Genomic DNA, 21,551 nt, shown 5'->3' with positions numbered 1-21,551 from the left:
CAGCATCAGACAAAGAGACAACCAATCACACCTCCACCAGGTAACACTTTTCCACTCCATCCACAGGTACCCCTGCCACTGCGCCATGGAGACAATGCCAGAGAATGCCAGCCCGCCCCTAGATGAAGGCTCTAGTGATGACTACAGCTGAGGATGTCTAGACATTAATGACTTACCTGGCTCATCGGGGACACCTGGTCAGTCCACAACTCCCAGCCTTACCCTGCCCACATCCAACTCCCCCACCCCACCTTGTGGCAATAACAGCACAGCCAAACCCTCATCCCCAAACCTGTGTCACAAGGACCCTGTAGTGTGCCCCACAGTACAGGGACCAGAGTCGACCCCTCACTCCCCGGGCAATGTAGGTCCTGGTGACACTGGGAGTGGGCACACAGAGCTAGTGGCCCAGGCACAAGCACAGGTGATGGGGTGTGTAAGGGCATCTGTTGGCCAGAGGGAGGGCAGGCAAGGGAGCCAACTGACCAGGACTCCATCTCCCAAGTCCTGGGAGCATACCAGCAATTCCAGGACAAGATGGGCAAAATACTCACCATCTTGGGGGGAAATCAAAGGCTGAAGAGGGAATACCACCAGGAGGCCATGCAGCAGTGGCAGGCACCTAATGCCTCCATGGCCACCATTGCAGGGGTGCTCAGACATCCCCAACATCCTGCATCCCACCTTCACCCAGAATCAGGTCACTTCCACTGGCAACCCCTTATCTGAGCCATCTACATCAGCGGCAGCAAGTGGGTTGGAGGCCCTGCTAGTGCAGCCACAGGTCACTGACACCCCTCCCTCTGTAGCTGAGGAACCCCCGCAAACATGGTGGTCCATCCAGGCATCCGGCTGGAGCAGATGCAAAGACCAGACCCACTGCCAGGAAGTGACCCTCTCCTGAATATCCCCCTTGTGTGCCGATGACACATCATGTTCACTGTTCTATGTCATTACTCCATTTTACCTATGGCCCCTGGACACCTGACCTGTACTACCTACAGCTACACCATCCACTCCTATGATTTCAACCACCATTACCCCACTCCTCAATGATTGGACAAAAGATGCACAATAGACAATGTAGATCACAGCAAATGCATTTCTATATTTATTTGTTGATGTTCAAATGTGTGTTCTACAAAATATCATGTGTAGTAATACCCCTCAACCAACAGTCAGTGCAAATTACTGTAGCGGGAGGCATCCTCTGCAGGGGACCTAGTACAACAGAGATGTCACAATAGTCATTTGAACGGGAGACAGTAGTCCAGCCACACACCAGTGTAGATCATGTAATCAAATCTGAAATGCACAACACAGAAACACAAATCAGGAGGTGAGGCAAGATAAGCACTCTAAGCACATGTGCAGTCCATAATTGTGTTGGCCATTGTAGATTGGCAAGGCAACCGGGCACAACTGATTACACTTCTACATCAACAAACACAATAAGTACATGACTGTTAGAAATGGGGTCTTTGGTTGGCAGTCAGTTTACCCCCTGTCCAAGCAAGGACCTTCTCTCTAGTCATGGTAAGTCACACACAATCCAAATTATCCTGTGCCTACCCTCTGGTAGCTTGGCGCAAAGCAGTCACGCTTAACTTAGAAGGCAATGTGTAGAGTTTTTGTGAAATAAATCATGCAATAACACAGTATAAACACCACAAAAATACACTGCACAGGTTTAGAAAAATATAGACTATTTATCTGAGTAGAATAAGGTCAAAACAATCAAGATTTGAAAAGTACACGTTGAAATACCACTTTAGAAAATGATAAAAAGAGTCTTAAGTTCTTAAAATCAATAAGTATCTCTTGCAAGCACAAAGTACCCGGTTTGCGTCTAAATTATCCGCAAAGGACCGCAGAGGAGGAGATGCGTGGAAAACGGGGAGGTGTGCTTTGGTTTCTCTGGGCACCCACAGACGTTGCGTCAATATTTTTCATGCAGCCAGGGCCTTGCATCGATTTCTGGTCTGTGGACATGGATCCCCTTTGGGTTGCGGGGTATTTGGATGCCCCTGGGAATATGCAGTGAAATCCAGGGCATGCAGGACGAAGTCACAGGAGCTGCGTTGATCTGGTGGGCGATGCTGGGAAATTTCTGTTGTACGGCAGGCTCTGCATCGATTCTTCTTGCAGGAAGTTGGGCTGTGTCGTTCCGGCTCTGCTATGCGTCGATCCAGCGGGCTGTGCGTTGAAGTTCCGGTCGTAACGCGTCGATCTGCACTCAGGGAGCCAGGTTGCGTCGTTCCGGTTCTGCATCTCACTGCGATGCAGGCTGTGCTTCAAAATCTCGCTGCACATGGAATTCTTTGGATAGATTAAGTCTTTTGGTCCTGAGACTTCAGAAACAGGAGGCAAGCGCAATCCAAGCCCTTGGAGAGCACCTTTCAGCAGAGCTAGAGGGCAGCAAGACAGCAGTCCTTTTCAGCAAAGCAGTCAGGTGAGTCCTTTGGGCAGCCAGGCAGCTTCTCTTGGTAGTTTGCAGGTTCTGGTTCAGAAGTGTCTGAGTTGGTAGGGTCAGAGTGTAGGAGGCTGGACTGGCTTGTAGTGAGTACCAAGGGGTACTTGCACCTTGCACCAGGCCCAGTTATCCCTTATTAGTGCATAGGGTGTCTAGCAGCTTAGGCTGATAGATAATGGTAGCTTAGCAGAGCAGCTTAGGCTGAACTAGGAGACGTGTGAAGCTACTACAGTACCACAAGTGTCACTTGCACAATATCATAAGAAAACACAATACACAGTTATACTAAAAATAAAGGTACTTTATTTTTATGACAATATGCCAAAGTATCTTAGAGTGTACCCTCAGTGAGAGGATAGGAAATATACACAAGATATATATACACAATAGAAAAAATATGCAGTATAGTCTTAGAAAACAGTGCAAACAATGTATAGTTACAATAGGATGCAATGGGGAAACATAGGGGATAGGGGCAACACAAACCATATACTCCAAAAGTGGAATGCGAATCACGAATGGACCCCAAACCTATGTGACCTTGTAGAGGGTCGCTGGGACTATTAGAAAATAGTGAGAGTTAGAAAAATAACCCTCCCCAAGACCCTGAAAAGTGAGTGCAAAGTGAGTGCAAAGTGCACTAAAGTTCCCCTAAGGACTAAGAAGTCGTGTTAGAGGAATAATGCAGGAAAGACACAAACCAACAATGCAACAACTGTGGATTTCCAATCTAGGGTACCTGTGGAACAAGGGGACCAAGTCCAAAAGTCACAAGCAAGTCGGAGATGGGCAAATGCCCAGGAAATGCCAGCTGCGGGTGCAAAGAAGCTTCTACTGGACAGAAGAAGCTGAGGTTTCTGCAGGAACGAAAAGGGCTAGAGACTTTCCCTTTGGTGGACGGATCCCTCTCGCCGTGGAGAGTCGTGCAGAAGTGTTTTCCCGCCGAAAGAATGCCAACAAGCCTTGCTAGCTGCAAATCGTGCGGTTAGCGTTTTTGGACGCTGCTGTGGCCCTGGAGGGACCAGGAGGTTGCAAATTGGACCAGGAGAGAGAAGGGACGTCGAGCAAGACAAGGAGCCCTCTCAACAGCAGGTAGCACCCGTAGAAGTGCCAGAAACAGGCACTACGAGGATGCGTGAAACGGTGCTCACCCAAAGTTACACAAAGGAGTCCCACGTCGCCGGAGACCAACTTAGAAAGTCGTGCAATGCAGGTTAGAGTGCCGTGGACCCAGGCTTGGCTGTGCACAAAGGATTTCCGCCGGAAGTGCACAGGGGCCGGAGTAGCTGCAAAAGTCGTGGTTCCCAGCAATGCAGCCCAGCGAGGTGAGGCAAGGACTTACCTCCACCAAACTTGGACTGAAGAGTCACTGGACTGTGGGGGTCACTTGGACAGAGTCGCTGGATTCGAGGGACCTCGCTCGTCGTGCTGAGAGGAGACCCAAGGGACCAGTAATGCAGATTTTTGGTGCCTGCGGTTGCAGGGGGAAGATTCCGTCGACCCACGGGAGATTTCTTCAGAGCTTCTGGTGCAGAGAGGAGGCAGACTACCCCCACAGCATGCACAAGCAGGAAAACAGTCGAGAAGGCGGCAGGATCAGCGTTACAGAGTTGCAGTAGTCGTCTTTGCTACTATGTTGCAGGTTTGCAGGCTTCCAGCGCGGTCAGCAGTCGATTCCTTGGCAGAAGGTGAAGAGAGAGATGCAGAGGGACTCGGATGAGCTCTTGCATTCGTTATCTAAAGTTTCCCCAGAGACAGAGACCCTAAATAGCCAGAAAAGAGGGTTTGGCTACCTAGGAGAGAGGATAGGCTAGTAACACCTGAAGGAGCCTATCACAAGGAGTCTCTGACGTCACCTGGTTGCACTGGCCACTCAGAGCAGTCCAGTGTGCCAGCAGCACCTCTGTTTCCAAGATGGCAGAGGTCTGGAGCACACTGGAGGAGCTCTGGACACCTCCCAGGGGAGGTGCAGGTCAGGGGAGTGGTCACTCCCCTTTCCTTTGTCCAGTTTCGCGCCAGAGCAGGGCTAAGGGGTCCCCTGAACCGGTGTAGACTGGCTTATGCAGAATTGGGCACATCTGTGCCCAACAAAGCATTTCCAGAGGCTGGGGGAGGCTACTCCTCCCCTGCCTTCACACCATTTTCCAAAGGGAGAGGGTGTCACACCCTCTCTCAGAGGAAGTTCTTTGTTCTGCCATCCTGGGCCAGGCCTGGCTGGACCCCAGGAGGGCAGATGCCTGTCTGAGGGGTTGGCAGCAGCAGCAGCTGCAGTGAAACCCCAGGAAGGGCAGTTTGGCACTACCAGGGTCTGTGCTACAGACCACTGGGATCATGGGATTGTGCCAACTATGCCAGGATGGCATAGAGGGGGCAATTCCATGATCATAGACATGTTACATGGCCATATTCGGAGTTACCATTGTGAAGCTACATATAGGTAGTGACCTATATGTAGTGCACGCGTGTAATGGTGTCCCCGCACTCACAAAGTTCAGGGAATTGGCTCTGAACAATGTGGGGGCACCTTGGCTAGTGCCAGGGTGCCCTCACACTAAGTAACTTTGCACCTAACCTTTACCAGGTAAAGGTTAGACATATAGGTGACTTATAAGTTACTAAGTGCAGTGTAAAATGGCTGTGAAATAACGTGGACGTTATTTCACTCAGGCTGCAGTGGCAGGCCTGTGTAAGAATTGTCAGAGCTCCCTATGGGTGGCAAAAGAAATGCTGCAGCCCATAGGGATCTCCTGGAACCCCAATACCTTGGGTACCTCAGTACCATATACTAGGGAATTATAAGGGTGTTCCAGTAAGCCAATATAAATTGGTAAAATTGGTCACCAGCCTGTTAGCGACAATTTGAAAGAGATGAGAGAGCATAACCACTGAGGTTCTGGTTAGCAGAGCCTCAGTGAGACAGTTAGGCACCACACAGGGAACACATACATATAGGCCACAAACTTATGAGCACTGGGGTCCTGACTAGCAGGGTCCCAGTGACACATAACAAACATACTGAAAACATAGGGTTTTCACTATGAGCACTGGGCCCTGGCTAGCAGGATCCCAGTGAGACAGTGAAAACACCCTGACATACACTCACAAACAGGCCAAAAGTGTGGGTAACAAGGCTAGAAAGAGGCTACTTTCTCACACAGAGGCCCTGTTTAAATACCCAAATGTGCCTTTGAAGTGGGGGTGGGTCTTCAAAGAGTGGCATAGAAGTGCAAAAGGTCCTCTTTCAGTTCCATCCTGTCTACCAGGGTCCCAGAAGTTGGTTTGGCAGTCCATTGTGTGAGGCAGGCCACTGCCCTTTGACATGGAAGTGTCAGTCCCTTCACCCTCCCAGCCCAGGAAGACCCATTCAGTATGCAGATGTGTGCAGGTTTGACTGAGCATCCTGTGTTTTGGGTTGTCTGAGTGAAACGCACAAGGGAGCTGTCAACTAACCCAGCCAGATGTGGATTGTAAGGCACAGAAGGAAATAAGTGCAGAGAAATTCTCACTTTCTAAAAGTGGCATTTCTAAAATAGTAATATTAAATCCAACTTCACCAGCCAGCAGGATTTTGTATTACCATTCTGGCCATACTAAATATGACCTTGTTACTCCTTTCAGATCAGAATCTACCGCTCAAACAGTATATGAGGGTAGCGCTAATGCTATCTTATGAAAGGAACAGGCCTCACAGCAGTGTAAAGCGCCAATGTCCCCATGTTTTTGGGAGAAAGCATATGCACTTTAGCACTTGTTGACAGTGGTAAAGTGCGCAGAGACCTAATACCAGCAAAAATGTGGTCAGAAAAAAAGAAAGAGGAAGGCAAAAGGTTTGGGGGTGACCCTGCAGAAAGGCCATTTCCAGCATTGACTAAATGGATATAGCTGACAGCTGTAACGGGCTCAACTTAACAACCTCAACTGTTAGCAAATGCAACTTGACATGAATGGCTCAGGCAACTGCTAGGAGAGGAAAGGATACACTGTACACAGTTCATAGCTGACACACATCACATCACAGGACTGTCCTCAGAAGATGTTTTCTTGCATCCTGCATAAGGGACATATGGCAGAGTTGAGAGCAATTACACTGCTTCAGACATACAATCACACGTCTGTCACCACCCACAAAGAGGAATGGGTAAATGGTGCATCTGCACTGATGTAAATGGCCAGAAGGGGCTTTGTAATTAATCAAAGTGTAAGTATATCACCTGCTACAACACACACAACATACCTGTATGTCACTGGAAGTACTGATTGATCAGCTCTGTGCTAGAGTGTGCTGCATCTTCCTCATCTGCCGCCTCATCGCTTTCCATGTCACCATCACCACCCACTGGTCTAAAGCCCACCTCCTCATCTTCCAGTAATGGATTGTGACATCGTAGGGCCAGATTGTGGAGCATGCAGCAGGCAACTATGATCTGGCAGACCTTTTGGGGACTGTAGAGGAGGACACCTTCAGAGATGTGGAGACACTAAAATCGTACCTTAAGTAGGCCAAAAGTCCTTCCAATCACACGCCTCGTCCTGCTGTGGGCCTCATTGTAACATGTCCTGGCATCTGTGGCAGGAAACCTCACTGGTGTTAAGCCAGAGCAGATTAGAATAGCCTGAATCACCTGTATGAATAAAGGGAGGACATGTTACAAACCAGGGACAGCCACAGTGAATAATAAGTTGACAGGTGCTACAACAGAGACATACATCCATAATGATATTTACCAATGAGCCAAGCCCTCTTTCTCTCTAGACATGCCATCATATGTGAGACATTGCTGTTCCTCATTATGTAGGTGACATGCACAGATCCTGGAAACTTGGCAGTCACTTGGGAGATGTGCTGTTCCACCAAACACACCATCTGCACGTTAATAGAGTGAAAGTTTTTCTTGTTCCTATATACTTGTTCGTTTACAGAAGGAGGAACAAAAGCAATATGGGTGCCATTAATTGCACCTTTGACATGAGGAATGAGTCCAAGGTCATAGAAGACTGCCTTTACAGTTGCCAAATCCGCAGTATGGGGGAACCTGATATAGCTGTCCATGTGTTTTAGGAAAGCAGACGGTACATCCTTCAAAACAAAACAAAACTGAACATGGGCTGTGACATTCCTGCAGCCAAGCCCACTGTGACCTGAAAGGACTCTGTTGCTAGAAAGTGTAGTACCGTCAAGACTTGTACAGTATGAGGGATGGCATAGGGGTGGGATGGCAGGCAGGAAATCTGGCTCCAACTGGGTACAGAGTCCATAGACAGTGGAGAACCCATTGTCGGAAGTGGTGGGAGGTCCTGAGATGCTGGGCCCAGAAGACCGCAGAGGCCCAGCTGGGGATGTCCTCCCAACAAGGGAAGGGTGCCCGTCCGACCCTGACCCCCCAATTGCCTGCATTTTGGCAGTGGCCTACCCTGAGTTGGATGGGCGCTGAGGGCAGCACAGCAGCCACAAGGGGGTGAGTACTGACTGTGACCTGGCCCTTGTCAGGCCTTGAGTGGGATTGGGTGGGCTACTACAGAATTACTGTGATTGTGGATAACGGTATACGCACAACGACAATGAGTAACAATGACCCAGCCAGGGTAAATATGATTGATGTGTGACAAGACAATGTTGTCATTAGATTTAAATGTCACATTTCCCAAGGGTGGGGTGGTTTTGTCACCCTAAGCATTGTGTCTGACCAGCTCCAAACATTGGCATCAGAGGTGTAAGTGCAATCCCATCTGTGTTAGTCTCCTAATTGAACTTAGAATGTCTTGGTTTTGTACAGTTGCTGCCATGGACTGATTGAGGGTCTGGATTCACAGTTCCAGCATAAGAAGAGCTTCGCCTAAATGGGACAGGAGTATTGCCTTGATAGGTGACTATGCAAACATATGTCAACTTCAGAGTGTAGGGATGTGTAGGGACACAACAATGGGATACTGCTAAATGATATTACATGAGGGCAGATTGTACAGCAATTGCTGCTATTGTAGATATCGTTGTGTGGACATGGGCTTACAACTATGGGTTGGTACTTGATGTGGTAAGTGCCCTGGTAGGGCCCTGAAGTACCAACATTGGGTATTTATGTCATTTTTTAGATGTCCATGCCAATTTATCTGCTGCATTGGCAAGTCACTGCCTTCTTCATGTCCATATCTGTACTTGTGTGCATATCTGATATTAGCTGTCCTATACAGCTTTCCATGGGCAATAGGTATTATCAGACTTGGATTGCAATTGCAATGGCATGCCCGACCATGAAATGTTATGTGAGATATGCACATGTTCATATGTGTTTATGGAAGTTAGGTGTTGACCCTTTTCCACACTTTCCTCTCTCTCCCTCCCTCTCTTTCTTTCCCTTTTTGTGTGTCAGCATCATCTGGCAATGGAGAAGGGGCACAGGTGAGTGGGGAAGCGTCAGCCCACGGGACCCAGGAGGCTGATTCCAGTGAGGCTGAGGGATCCAGTGGGACAGAGGGTGAGGGGAGTAACACATGGGAGACCGGATCGTCTACATCATTCTCGGAATCCTCCTCCAGTGGACACTCCCTGGAGGTGGCAGACTCATTGGGACCACCCCAGCACTGTCATTGTCTGTCACCCCCTTACAAGCACTGCCCTCTCAGTAGCTCCCCACCAAGTTGCCTGTGCCCACTTACCCAGGAGGATGGGAATCTCCTTCACCGCAGGCACCTCTGCCCCAGACCGAGTCAGCCCTGCTTCCCTCAGTGAGGAGGCTAGTGACCTCCTGAGGTCCATTTCTGTGGGTCAGACCACTATTGTAAATGCTATCCGGGGACTGGCGGCTCAAGTGCAACATAGCAATGCGTTCCTGGAAGGCATTCACAGGGCCATGGCTGCCCTGCAGATATCCTTTCAGGCTCAGGCCTCCTCCCTGATGGCAGCCTGTGTTCCTTTGTCTACCGTCCCCCCTCCACCTACCTCTTCCCAAACCCAATCCCCTCTCCCCACACCCTTCCAGAGCACACCTTCATACATGCATGCATCTACTACAAAAGACACAGTTCCACATGACAAACACAAGCACCACAGGACCCACCACCGGCATGCACACAGACAGCACCCACATGCAGACACAACAACATCCACTGCATGCACAGACACCCTCTCCATCTCAGACACTTCACCACTCACACCTGCTGGCATGACATCAGCACTCCCTGATCCAGCCACCACTCCCATATTACCCACAGTCACCAATATAGCTGACCCGCCAACGTCCACCCCAGTCACCATATCCGCACTCACCACAACCACCAGCACCCACCACATTCAGCACATCCACCATTCCTGTAGCCACCACCCCAACACACTGTCACCCATCCATCATGACAATTCCCAGCACCCCCTCCTCCCAAGACACCTAAATGCCTGCACTTTCCCACCCAACAGTCACCCAGCACACTCAAGAATTCCACTCACGCACCTGCACCCATGACACACAGACACATCTGACAATCACTCCCACTCCCTCCACTCCTAAACGCTTTTCCCATGACCGCCCTTGTGTCCCTAAGAAACGTTTCCTTTATGAGTGGTGTTGTGTGCCATTGTGTGGTTGCTGTGTGTGTGCCTGTGTGTATGGTGATGACTATGTCATCTGTGTTGTGTGATGTGTGGGTGTGGTGTGACATTTGGTATGTTGTGTAGGTGTGTGCTGTTGTTGATTGCTTGTGTGCTGTCTTTGCGTGGTGTTGTTGGTATGTATTGTTATGTGGAGGTGTGCTGTGCAATGTGTTGGCAAGCATTTGTGTAGCTGCGGTTGTGGTTTTGTATGACTCGTTGGTGATGTTTACATGTGTGCTGGCCTGTGGCGGTGATGTGTGTGTACGGGTGGTGTGTGTATGGCACGTGTGTGCTGTGCGTGGTGTGTGTATTATTCGTGTACGTGTGTTTTGTGTGTGTGTGTGTATGTGTTGGGATGGGTGTGTGGTTGCATGTGTGTGCCCGTCGCTAACCGTTCCAGATGTGTTTTGTGTGTGTGTTCTAATACCTTTCCCTCCAGTGTATGCTAGGTGTGTGCCCTCTTCGTCATCGCTGGTTCCAAAGACGTAGGGTGAGCAGCAGCATTGGGAAGACTTCAAGTTCTGGTTCCATGGTGGCTCCAGACGTGTCTGTGTTCCTGAAAGTGAGTGTATCCTTTTATGTGGTTAGTTTCCCCCAAGGTTTTGGTGGCGGTGGGACCGCAGCAAAAATCCTGGTGGTGTGCAACCTCGTAATATGCTCAGCGGGAACATTGTCCCCTCCAGCCTGGAGATGCCTACTGCTGTCCGGCGCGATCCGTCCACCCTGGCGGTACTGACAGTGGATTGGCTGTGTTTGGTTGAGAAGACTGCCATGGTCTTAATATGGCAGTCTTCTCCGCCGGCCCGGTGGCGGTGCAACTGCCATCGCCACCATGGCTGTCCTCGCACCGCCAACCTCGTAATGAGGGCCTAAGTGTCCACCCAGGGGTGAGAGAACACAAGTTCCTAAGGGATCATACCATATTAGAAAAGTAAGAAATAAAAATTCAACAGATTAGGACTTACATGGTGCAAGCAGATGGTATGCTGTAAGTCAGTAAGTAAGTTTAATGTACAGTTGTTTAAACCCATTAAAAAAGAGAAATTCAAAATAATATCAATAAAATAACTGCTCTAGTTAAAAAAAGATAAGTTAAATTTCAATTTTTCCCTTGGTGTTAGTTATGACTGAATATAAAAAGTCACTTAGGCAGTTTAAAATACATCACAAGGAATTGTTTACATAACAATAGCCTATTGGTATAAAGTGACAGTTCCTAACGATTCTACAATTAGAAATGAAAAAAGGCTGTAAAATAGTTGTACTCTGTAGTTTTTAGACTAGTATACTGAACGGAGAACCCTTATGTCCCCCTCATCCTCACCTCCGAGATAAAAACTAACCTAGACAGTATAGTAAAGTGACGGTGTGTAATAATACTACGGTGTAATACCACATTTCTTATAAAGTGTTTGGGCTTTATTGTTCTTCGACTAGTTTGCTGTATGGCGGCCCCTATTTCCTGGTCTCAGCTTCACTCTCCAAGATAAAAATGACCATAGGTGGTATAAATTACATCACATGAGATTGCTGAGATAGCAGTCACTAAAATGGCAAAGTGACCGTGCATAACGAAGCTACAGATCACTCCAGGCATGCTTATACAATGACTGCTCTATAGTTTATATGCTAGCATGCCATACGGAGAACTGGTTACAGGAGCTTAATGAAATGGGTTTATATTTAGCATCACTTAGTATGGGTCAACCGTTTTCTAAGTGCCACCGTTTAAACGTCTTGTTTTTCCAGCCTTCATTATGCTCCAGCAAATGGATGAAAAAAAGATTCTTCGGTAATTATTGTTGCTTAACTTGCTCGTAATTTTCCTCGAAATAGGAGAATATAATTAGTCTAGATGGAGCTTTATAGGATTAAGGATAATCGGTTTTATTCTGAGGCCATCTCCAGAGGATAATCCAGAAAACTTGTGATGCTGCCTGCTTTATATTGGAATGGAGTCATCCGTATAAAGCAGGCAAAATTGTTAACAGCTTCAATGTCAAGATCACTCGAGGTTATTTTTGCCTGTTTCGTCAAAATTCTGACTTACATTTTAGGGGGTAGGGAGCTTTCCCAGAGATCCTTTGCTTTCAAGATGTTAATTGCGGCTGCGCAATTGAAAGTAGTGGTACGCTGTAAAACAAGTCACAAGAGGAGATGGTTCAGGAGGATCGAAGGGAAATAAAAAGGAGAAACACAACAAATTAACCAGTCAACCCAGAAGCGAACTAATGAGAATAGCAACCAGTCATGAAAAACACAGTTGCCAGACTAGCGACCTCAGCGTTTGTCAGTCCTAAATTCTCTCTGTCTGCCACTATTGACCTGGAAGTGAGTCAGAGAGTGCTATTCCTCTAATAGCTGGGGCTGCGACTCTGATAAATGTGGTTTTACATTTCAAATGGGGGAAATTTCCGTTATCGCCGTGCTATCTCTTGCATGTGTTCTTCTTTTGTGCTTCAGCTGACAATGGTGCATTTCCAGCAGAGTTAAATACGACAAGTGAGTGCACTCAGCACACATGCAGAGACACTGAGTGATAGTGTCAGACCGCATAGAGTCTTGAAGCAAGTAATTAATCCACTCTGAAAAAGTGGTTCTCCCACCAAAACATGTCCTTTCTCGCACAGACATTTTTTCTGCCGATTTGCCTGTGTCTTACTTCATTTCTCACACTCCCTCTGCATGTTGAAATCAACCCAGCATCCAGTTTGGGACATGCAATGAAGGATCACAGTGTTTCAACCAGAAAACGAAAAGAATTGGTGCTTTCTGCATCCAATTGTTTGCTATCACATCCCCCAACAGCAGTGCCTCGCTGTTCATTTTGTTGCCATAACAGGATTGCCTGGCTTCCCTATCCTATCACCCTCGCTAGCAGCAGAGCGATTCAACTGAGCACATTTCAAAAGCGAAGCTATCATCAGTGCAGCACGTGCAGTGGCACTGGGCTCCTGGGCGTGGGGCCCCCTTTGGATCTCATTAAGATTCGAAACACTTTCTGCTTCCCTTCTTTCCCTGGCTGCTACCTCCTTATGTTCAGCGCCCCCTCTAGCCTTTTCCCTCCTGTCCTTCCCAGTAGCTGCATCTCTATAATTTTCCTTGAAACATTAATTGGTCATTTGGTTCTCACGCACCGTTTGTAACATCACTCACTCATTCCCATTTTTCAAACATAATGCCTCCCTGGCACATACTTTTGGGCTCTCTATAATATATATTCGAGTCACCAAGTTGCAGTACTAATTTACCCCACGTGTAGCAGATTAATATTTAATGTAATTCAGTATAACACAAGCATTAATAAAACATTGCTCTAATAGAGGCCAACAGGCTCTGCTGCTCTTAAGTTGAGAGTTCCTGGAAGTGCTGCACACAAAAATACATTGATACTTCAGGGCATCTGCTCTATATTATCTCAACATAAATGAGCACTTTGCTGGCCCCTTCTTCACAAAGGATTACTATGGCCCTCATTCTGACCTTGGCGGGCGGCGGAGGCCGCCCGCCAAAGTCCCGCCGTCAGGTTACCGTTCCGCGGTCGAAAGACCGCGGCGGTAATTCTGACTTTCCCGCTGGGCTGGCGGGCGGTCGCCTTCAGACCGCCAGCCAGCCCAGCGGGAAAGAGGCTTCCACGATGAAGCCGGCTCGGAATCGAGCCAGCGGAGTGGAAGCTGTGCGACGGGTGCAGTTGCACCCGTCGCGTATTTCACTGTCTGCGCAGCAGACAGTGAAATACATGTAGGGGCCCTCTTACGGGGGCCCCTGCAATGCCCATGCCAGTGGCATGGGCACTGCAGGGGCCCCCAGGGGCCCCGCGACCCCCCCTACCGCCATCCGGATCTCGGCGGTCCGACCGCCGGGATCTGGATGGCGGTAGGGGGGGTCGGAATCCCCGCGGCGGTGCAGCAAGCTGCGCCGCCGCGGAGGATTCAATGGGGCCGCGGTACACTGGCGGGACCCCGCCAGTGGTGCCGGTCCGACCGCGGCTTTACCGCCGCGGTCGGAATCCCCATTAGAGCACCGCCGGCCTGTCGGCGGTGCTCCCGCGGTCCTCCGCCCTGGCGGTCAAAGACCGCCAGGGTCAGAATGACCACCTATACCTTTAAAGCTCAGAATATTTTTGTGCAAAGTGCAGTTCACAGTAACATGTACCTAAGGTCAGGAATTGTCTTAATATATTGGCTGATAAATCTGCTGTTGTGAGTGTTTGATTAATCAGCAGAGCCAGCATATTCGTACATCATTCTCATGCAGTGTATGAGCTCCGTCCCAAAGCATTTGTTTTATGCCTTCTCTGCTCCATGAAGGTCGGTGCAAATACTATCCAAACAATGATTTTCTAAAGTCGTAAGGCGGCGAGAGTCCCATAAAATTAATATCTCCACGCAGTCTGAAACAAAAAGGCATGCTGATATCATGCTTGGAGAAGTATAACCTTATTCAAAATCTGCCTCAAAGACAAGTGTGTGCCTTCTTGGACAGAATCGCTACAATAGTTGTAAATCTGGTGCATAATAAAAATGCATGACAACATTGTCTAAAGATTTAACTAGCAATATAAAATAGATAATAAATAAGTGGACGGAGGGATCTGCCATTTTCCTGGGAGACAGCGTTATTACCACCATAAAGTAATGAGTTAATTGAGAGTATGTGTTTGATTTGGGAATCCCACCAAGTGCAAAGGCTATTTTCAAGACAACCGAGTGTCATATGAATACATGTAATAATGATAGTAATTATAATTGTAATATTAAGGGGGTCATTCTGACCCTGGCGGTAAAAACCGCCAGGGCCAACGACCGCGGGAGCACCGCCAACAGGCTGGCGGTGCTCCCATGGGCATTCTGACCGCGGCGGTACAGCCGCGGTCAGAAACGGAAAACCGGCGGTGCACCGCCGGTTTCCTGCTGCCCTGGGGAATCCTCCATGGCGGCGCAGCTTGCTGCGCCGCCATGGGGATTCCGAGCCCCATACCGCCATCCTGTTCCTGGTGGTTTTGGCTGCCAGGAAGAGGATGGCGGTATGGGGTGTCGTGGGGCCCCTGGGGGCCCCTGCAGTGCCCATGCCAATGGCATGGGCACTGCAGGGGCCCCTGTAACAGGGCCCCACAAAGATTTTCAGTGTCTGCCATGCAGACACTGAAAATCGCGACGGGTGCAACTGCACCCGTCGCACCCCTTCCACTCCGCCGGCTCCATTCGGAGCCGGCATCCTCATGGAAGGGTGTTTCCCGCTGGGCTGGCGGGCGGCCTTCTGGCGGTCGCCCGCCAGCCCAGCGGGAAACTCAGAATAACCGCGGCGGTCTTTTGACCGCGCAGCGGTATTCTGCCGGCGTGACTTTGGCGGGCGGCCTCCGCCGCCCGCCAAGGTCAGAATGAGGGCCTAAGTGTTATTAGTAGTAGTATCAGTAGCAATAGACTCTATCTTCTTTTTTCTTGTTTTTACTGTGATTTCTATTATTATTGTGCCTGAATTCCTCGTATTCCTCCTGTATCAGGTGACAGGCGAGAGTCTGAATTAGGTGGAAGAGAGTGCTCTGTATGTCCTACTCCTGGGGCTATACTGTGAACAGCTGCACTGGCTCAACACAAAGCTGAATGCCTTTTCATTTGCATTTGTAGTGCCTAAAGCGCACATATATTTCCAATAATTTCTCTCAGTAAATGCATGGACTTGACACTTTCAACACAGCAAAGTTAAGCCATCTAGTTGGGTGTGACCCACCTCACAATAGAATATTATTCTCATTAAAGGCCACAACCACCACATCTCTAATCACATGCCAAGTACACTGCCCAGCAGCAGTCATTAGGCCAAGCATTACATACACATCCAACACATAACAGATAGGCTATACTATTTACTTGTAAGCCAACCACTAGATTCAGAAACGACACCCCTCCATTCCCATCGGGGACTTCTGACGTTTCTATTTGCCAGCGTTTGAGTAATTTTGTCTTGCTGCAAACATATACCCACTCAGCACATCTGACCCTGAAGCACTCACCCTTTGTATCCTAGCCAATTTACTTTGTAGCCCTGGAAAAACCCAGAAAGCCCAAAATGAACGTGAACCCCACTAACAAGTCGTTCACTAATACGAAATGTGCTAATTGTAACCTGGCATGACAGTGGCCTAAATCATTATTAACAAGTACAAAATATGTTGCGAGATTCATATGAAAGGCTATCACAAAGTAATCAAGTTAATTTGAATGGAGTGAAGTTTGCAAAATGGAGGTAAGAGGCTCTGAATTTAACAATGGAACTTTTCATTTTCTAGCAGGAGCTGTCCAATCCAAACACTGTAAAACCAGCTCATAGACATCCCAGCAAAACTGCGAATGTCTTCTTGAGTTCTTCAAATCTAAAATTACTAAAACCCATTGAATCATTAGCGGCAGGATGCAGCTAAGTAGATGTCTTTATTTTCTTCCATCAGGTCTTTCTATAGCCTCTATATCCCAGCACAGATAAAGTACTTCCGATTTAAAATGCTCCACACGAAGAATAGTAAATTGGCTGTATTAATGACAGGGTGTACATAGGTCAAACCTATAATGAACATGGGGAAGCATGCAATCCGATAAGATAATAGAGATATGAGGTATGACAAGAACTCAAACATGAGATTTAATTCTTTGAGATTTGGAAATAAAGGATCTTTGCATGTAAACGTACTTTATGTCGCAGTGATTTAATGTAAAATGATCTCCCCACCTAATAGTGTGTTGTGCATTGTAACCACAGGGCCTGAAGGCTGTCAGAACCTGTTTTATTTTGAGTATTAAGAAGGAACATGTGTATGCTCGGGAGTATCATGTCCATTCTTACTCCAGTCCAACAAACACTGGAAAAATTCATACATTGGACAGGGTGTGGGGAGTATTAGATTTGCTGTTCTCCCTACTGTTCAAAAACATTAGGAAACGTGTATATTTGGGTCAGGGGGGTCAGATGTACTCTCTTAAAGCCAGTTCAACAAATACTGGGGAAAGTGCACATATTTTCAAGATCATATTTACTGTTCTAATTCTAGTCCAACAAACGTTTGGGATAGTGCATGTATCTGGGGGAAAGGGTCAAATGTACTAACCTCATTCCAGTTCAACAAATATTGGGCAACGTGCATGCATTTGGGGGATGCCATATTTAGCACTCTAACTACTTTCCACCAAACAATAAGGAATGTGCACTTAGTGGATTGTGGCTAATATATATTGTTCTAACTCCAGTCAGACATTGGGAAAAGTGCATACCTATCAGGGGAAATCAGTGTCTTATTCAGTGTTCTAACTGGTGTTCCACAAACATATGGGAAAGTATCTATATTTGGAACATTGTAATTAATTAAAACACTAGGGACCTCTGTTCTCACAGGAATATGATTCCTGATGAGTGGTGATAGCCGCCTGAGTTGTACTCAGCCAGAGTGGCACTGAACTCAGCGCTGCATGTCTGATTACATCTCCCCTCACTGACGGCCTTTCAATGGTGGTTTCACTGACATGGAAAGGCTGGTGGTGAGGGTTTACTGGGGGCCACAGCAGTGCCCATGCCCATGACATGGGCAGTGCAGGCACCCGCCTACCCAGCACCCTCGGAATGCGCACTGTTTGCTTTGCAGACAGTGCGCATTCTGAGGGTGCTGTTCGACCCCCTCTATGCTACGAAATAGCACTCAGCTCCTTTAAGGGAACCTAGTGCTATCTCATAGCACTGTTCATGCCTTTATGACCAGAGGAAATGCTTTTTTGCGATGTTCCCTCCAGTAGAAACCAGCGGGGACATTGTAATAGGGTAGGGGGGTGCCACGGAACATGGCAGTGGCGTCCTCACCGCAAGTTTGGCAGTGCCGCACTTTGGGACTGCCAAACTCATAATGATGCCAAAAATCTTTCATTCAATGACCCTAATTTCAAAATATGCATATTAACTTAAATAGTTAAGTATATATTTTTTTAAATGTGCATACATAAAGTAAATAAAAAAATGTATACAGGTTAATAAACAATTATTAATAATAAAAATATAGACTGATATTACACATACAAATGCTACTCTTGTTTATATAATCAAATACAAAACTATATTTCGATTAAAAGTATTGACTTTTAAAAATTATTTGAATTATGTAACATTTGCACATTATGGGGGTCATTCTGACCTTGGCGGAGTGCGGCGGAAGCACCGCCAACAGGCTGGCGGTGCTTCCTGGGCGATTCTGACCGTGGCGGTAAAGCCGCAGTCGGAAAAGGGGAGCCGGCGGTTTCCCGCCGGTTTCCCGCTGGCCCAGGGAACCCGCTATGGCGGCGCTGCTTGCAGCACCGCCATGGGGATTCCGACCCCCTTCCCGCCAGCCTGTTTCTGGCGGTGTCCACCGCCAGAACCAGGATGGCGGGAACGGGTGCCGTGGGGCCCCTGGGGGCCCCTGCACTGCCCATGCCACTGGCATGGGCAGTGCAGGGGCCCCCTAACAGGGCCCCACAGAGATTTTCACTGTCTGCTTAGCAGACAGTGAAAATCGCGACGGGTGCCACTGCACCCGTCGCATCCCTTCAACTCCGCCGGCTCCATTCTGAGCCGGCTTCATTGTTGAAGGGGCTGTTCCGCTGGGCCGGCCGGCGGTCTTCTGGCAGTCGCCCGCCGGCCCCGCGGGAAAGCCGGAATGGCCGCCGCGATCTTTTGACCCCTGAGCGGTCTTTCGGCGGGAACCGCTTGGCGGGCGGTGACCGCCGACCGCCGCGGTCAGAATGACCGCCTATGTGCCTAAAAACCCTTTGAAAATTATAATTAAATATTTTTTACAACACTATTCCTGAAGTGCCAAGAAACACATAAAAACACAAGAATAGCAAAAAATGGGTATGAAAGTTAAGATATAAACACCACAGAGGGGGCGTGGCCAACATGGCGACCGGAGCGGCAGGATAATACTGCAGCTCCGAGCCTGGCCCACATTAATATCCTGGAAACGGCACCCACTACCCTCTCCGAGGCGGGTGCCGTTCACTCTATTTCTCAGGACCACTGGCCGAGGCAGCGATCCTTCTCGCGATGCCGGGGTCGCCTTGGACGCCGGGAGGAGCTGCAGCCTACCGTGTTGGCACCTGCGGCCGCGAGGGGTGAGTCTGCTTCCCGGGGCCTTGGCCCAGCTCCTCCCCCGGGCCTCTGGGGTTCGGCGCTGAGTCGGGGGGGCCCGCGGGGTGCCGAGGGGCACTGGAGGTTGCGGGGATCCACGTCCAGGGGACCGCGCCGATACAATAAGATAGACCGCGCCCCACCACTTGAATTGGAGCTGCCGCTGCGGCGCTGGACCCCTCGGGGCGCCTGGCGCGACGCGGCCCGGCGGGCCGCGGCTGCATCCGGACTCCTTGACCCGCGGTGCTCCCTCCCCAACTGGACACCACTATTATACACTCCTACCGGAGGGCATCTGAGGCATTCACTGTGGCCACCCATGGCGCTGGAATACCGCTTTTAACACAGCAGTGGCCCGAGTGTGCTGAGGCAGCTGAAGCCACAATTAATTAAGCTCGGCGGGCGACCTGCGGTTGAGGAGTGGCCGACGTGCTCGCGCTGACCGGGGAGTCCGCTCGGGGATCCCCAGCTGGGCCCCGGGTATCCATGCTAGTCGGAGCATTGTGGAGCTACATTCCTCTTGGCGACACAGTTCGAGTCATGATGTGAAGGGAGAAGGCTCTCTCCCCCTCGAGGCCTGCTCAAGTGAAGTGGACTACAGAGGAACAGGGGCGAGGAAGACACCACCCCTGGCTTAACCGGCTGAGCATGTACACAGCGTTGTCCCTGACCCTCGTCGACTCGTACATTCATGGCCTGCCCCCCGTTGATCCGCGGCATTTACAACATATTGGAAAACTAAACTGGCACGCCAATTGCCTTACTCGCACAGTGAACTCCTCACACCCTGGATGCACCGTCGTCCCAGCACTGAGTTAAGCAAAAGGGCTCCGCTGACATGAGGGCTGGAAGTGAAATCGCAGCTCCCTGACAGAACCGGTGCTCCTACCGGGCAGCGCCATGCGGGTCTACGGCGCACTTCACCGGACCTCTGGCATCACCAAGGGTACTATCATTGATTGCAACCTGGGAGTCTTATGGAGTACTGAACTTCGGATTGCCCCCCCTGACGAGGGGCACCACGCATGACAGTGGGCCCAACTGGGTCCTGCCGGTTACCAGGAGCGGCAGCTGCCGCGAAGCGAGGATCGGATAGGCACCAACTGGGTCTAAAACTATAAAAGACGGAGCAAGAAAACGGAGAAACCAAAATAGACACTAATATTAAAATGGTTACACGCTACTCCTTCCTAAATCTCTGACAAAGAGAACTTGGGGACGCGCTAGGGGAAGACCGAAGGCAGGGGCGGATACTCTCGGCAAGCAGCTAGCCGGTAATCCTGGAGTAACGAACTGGCGCAGGCCAACAAGAAAACCATGGTCAAACCAAAACACCCCAAAACGGGGTCCACTGGAGAGGGAGACCCTCCCCAGCCGACTGGCCAAGCAGATACGCAATCGCTCACACAGCTACAGCTGAATGAAACATTACGCACACACTCCCTCCAATTCGATAAAATTATGCAAGCTATAATGGACACTAAATCCTCGCTAGAAGGGAAAATTGACGCCGCAGTACAGGAAGTCTCATTGCTTTGGGCCGATCACCGCAAATTAACTGGAAGGGTTCAAGACACTGAAACGACACTGAAAACTATCCAGCCAGAAGTAGCAGAAATGAGAATTAAAATGCAAAAAATTGACCTAGACATAACTCTACTCCAACGTAGAGCAGAGGAAGCTGAAGGTCGCTCCAGACGTAACAACATCAGATTCCTTGGAATACCAGAGAGAATAGAGCAACCTAAGGCAGAGGAGTTCTTAGAGTCGTGGTTGAGGAACACACTTAAAGAGCAGTACCCCAACACAATACCAGTGATCGAGAGAGCACACAGAATACCGGGCAGACCGCCTAGTCCGGGAGCACCACCCGACCTCTAATAACTCGCTTCCTAAATTATAGGGACAGAGACTTAGGGGGTCATTCTGACCCTGGTGGTCGTCGACCGCCAGGGTCGACGACCACGGAAGCACCGCCAACAGGCTGGCGGTGCTTCCTTGTGTATTCGCCCAGCCGGGTCCGGCGGTTTCCCGCCAGATTACCCCCGGCTGGGAGAATCCTGGGATTCTGACCCCCTTCCCGCCAGCCTGTTTTTGGCGGTTTTCACCGCCAGAACCAGGATGGCGGGAACGGGTGTTGTGGGGCCCCTGGGGGCCCCTGCACTGCCCATGCCACTGGCATGGGCAGTGCAGGGGCCCCCTAACAGGGCCCCAGGGAGATTTTCACTGTCTGCATTGTAGACAGTGAAAATCGCGACGGGTGCAACTGCACCCGCCGCACCCCTGCAACTCCGCCGGCTCCATTCGGAGCCGGCTTCATTTTTGCAGGGCCTTTCCCGCTGGGCCGGC

Source organism: Pleurodeles waltl, chromosome 1_1 (assembly GCF_031143425.1).
Source record: "Pleurodeles waltl isolate 20211129_DDA chromosome 1_1, aPleWal1.hap1.20221129, whole genome shotgun sequence".
Classification (NCBI taxonomy): domain Eukaryota; kingdom Metazoa; phylum Chordata; class Amphibia; order Caudata; family Salamandridae; genus Pleurodeles; species Pleurodeles waltl.
Note: the sequence above shows the minus strand (reverse complement) of the source record.